This window comes from Chelonoidis abingdonii, chromosome 20 (genome assembly GCF_003597395.2).
Source record: "Chelonoidis abingdonii isolate Lonesome George chromosome 20, CheloAbing_2.0, whole genome shotgun sequence".
Classification (NCBI taxonomy): Eukaryota; Metazoa; Chordata; order Testudines; family Testudinidae; genus Chelonoidis; species Chelonoidis abingdonii.
Window position 1 is genome coordinate 5,109,545 of NC_133788.1, and position 3,179 is coordinate 5,112,723.

Below are 3,179 nucleotides of genomic sequence, written 5' to 3' on the forward strand. Positions count from 1 at the left end.
TCATCTTGTTTCCTCTCCCAACCTGTCCGTCTTGTCCAGTTAGATTGTAAAGGCTTCAGGGCAGGGTGGCTATCTTGGACCTATAGTTGCTATTGTCTTATACATAATGAAATATACAGTGGACTTCTCGGAGCATAACCACCCTGGAAAAGCCTCCTGCCCTGGAAGAAGATCAGGGAGAGTTGGGTGCCGAACTCCCTGAAATGCTTCAGAAAATCCCCCGCTTCATCTCTTCATAGGAGCACTTCAGTGGCTATTAGTCAGGATGGGCAGGGATGGTGTCCCTAGCCTCTGTTTGCTAGAAGCTGGGAATGGGCAGCAGGGGATGGATCACTTCATAGAGTCATAGAATCTCAGGGTTGGAAGGGACCTCAGGAGGTATCTAGTCCAACCCCCTGCTCAAAGCGGGACCAACCCCAACTAAATCATCCCAGCCAGGGCTTTGTCAAGCCAGGCCTTAAAATTACCTTCTAAGATGGAGTTCTCACCACCTCTCTAGGTAACCCATTCCAGTGCTTCACCACCCTTCTAGTGAAATAGTTTTTCCTAATATCCAACTTCGATCTCCCCCACTGCAACTTGAGACCATTGTTCCTTGTTCTGTCATCTGCCACCACTGAGAACAGCCGAGCTCCATCCTCTTTGGAACCCCCATTCAGGTAGTTGAAGGCTGCTGTCAGATCCCACCCTTGATGATTCCCTGTTCTGTTCATTCCCACTGGGGCACCTGGCACTGGCCACTGTTGGCAGACAGGATACTGGGCTAGATGGATCTTTGGTCTGACCCAGTGTGGCCGTTCTTATGTTTTTCTCCACTGCAGCAAACTCTTCCTTATTACACTCAAATGGGGACAAGCACTGGAGTGACCTGGAGATGGCAGCAGTGGCTTGATTCTTTGGTATTGCTCTTCTGCAAACAGCAGGAGCTTTTGAGCCCAGGAACAATCAATAGCATTTCAGTATTTGATGGAAGGATGGGGTGGGGGAGAGGGGGATGACACAGGCTGGCATTTGACTGCAGGATGACCATTGGCAGAGCTGGCTGAACTCCCAGCTCCCAAAAAAAGGAATAAAACTCCTGGACCTTTGATGGCAAGAAGGACTTTACAAGGGCTGTAAAATGTTACTGCAGGACCAGTGGAATTGACACCTGCCCCCTTCAGATGGCAAAGCTGATGTTCCCGCAATGGTATTCCCACTAAGTCGTATTCCTTTGGGTTTAGCAGGGCTTGCAGGTGTTTCAGTGGGTCATGCTTTATTCACCAACTTTGACAGGTTCCTTGTAATCATAGAGCCAAATCCATCTCGTAGCTCCTAGATAGCTCTTTTCCTCAGCAGATCTCAAAGCGCCATACAAAGGAGGTCAGTCTCATCACTGCCATTTTACAGATGAGGAAACCAAGGCACGGAACAGTGATGTGACTTGCCCGAGGTCACCCAGCAGGTGTGTGGCAGAGTCACTCGACAATGGTTAGGCTGCTGGTGTGCTAATAGCACAGCCTGTCATGCTGACCGATAGTTCCTTGTGCTTCTCAGTCCGGCTGTAGCCCTCTGGTGTTTCTTATCTTTGATCGTAAGCGCTTTGGGCAGGGGCTTTTGGTTGTGTGTGCGTACAGCATCGTAGCACCTGGTCCATGACTGTCAGTCCTAGCTGCTACAATAACACAAACAGTAAATCATCATCAGAACAGAGCCAGGATTAAAAACCAGACCTCCGTGCAGCGCCCTGCCCACTAGACTACACTGCCTTCTCAGTCACATCCATCCAAACCCATGCCCAGTGCAACCAAGAAGAGAATTTGGCCCATAAGGATCCAGTTCCAATGGGTCAAATTCTACCCAGTTCTGTGAATTGGGTTGCACAGGGTGTACGTCAAAGAGAGAATTTGCCCCCATATTATTTGTAATATTGTAAAGTCAAGAGGCTACAACTGAGTCAGGGCCCCATGAATGCTGAGTGCCCTACAGACGCACAGCGAGAGACAGTCCCTGCCCTGAACACCTTACAGTCCAAATAGACAAGACAAAGGTTGGAGAAAGGAAGGATCATTACTCCATGTTACAGACGGGGAATTGCACCACAGAGAGACTAAGTGACTCGCCCAGGGTCACACAGGGAGCCAGTGTTAGAGCCAGATGTTAAACCTAGAGCTCCTGAGCCCCAGGCCAGACCTTAACCATGGGACTATCCTTCCTCTCTGAGACATAGTTTGTCTTAAGGCTTCATGCACGTTGCAGTGGGGAGCAGAGGTAGTGGGGCATAGCCACTCAAAGCTGGGTCAGGAACATGGGGGGGGAGCATGTTGACTTGTAACAGCTAATGCAGCAATAATAGCTCTTGTGACCTATGTAGCTGGTACCCATTATGACTCTTCTACTGCCCCTTTACTGGGGGAAAGCCCAGCTTCCCAGGTGCAGACACAGCTGCCATGTTTGTGTTCAGATGCCACCAGCTACAGATGAGTCACATACACTGTGGTCTCTTCCATGGAGACCTTACTTATGTTCTTTCTTGGGCTGTTGTTTTCTTAGCTTAAAATAAAGGACAGTGGTGCTGACAGCTTGTGCTTGCTCTTTATGAAGGGCAAAGCCCAGCATTGCTTAGCGTTATATAAGCACCGCACAGACACTGGGCAGTCCGAGATACTATGGAACAAAAGGGACTGGAGTGGCACATTCATGCTACAGATGCTGGGCTGCACAGCTATGCCTGCGCTGAACTCTGGCATGGTAAGTGATTACAAAGGAAGCATCTGAGCTCTGAGTAGTGCTGAAATCTCAAGGAGCAGGCGAATTCTCATTTCAAGTGCCTTATGTCCTTGCTCTCCAGGTCACCTTTCAGGGATGCCGGGGAAAGGAAGAAGGTGGAGGAGAGGAGCCGCAGTGTCAGAGAGAGAGGCCTTGTCTACACGACAGAATTAAATCGAAGTTATCTAAATCGATTTTATAAAACCGAATTTATAAAATCGATTTAGAGCGTCCACACCAAGAATCTTAAATCGAATTTGTGCGTCCATGGCCCATGTCTTGCGTCGATTTCAGGAGCGGTGCACTGTGGGTCGCTGTGACACAGCTATCCCATAGTTCCCACTTCCTGGTTGAGAGCCCAGTGCGTGCTGGGACCAAAAACATTGTCCCGGGTGGTGCTGGGTACAGCCTCACCCCTCCCTTTGTGAAAG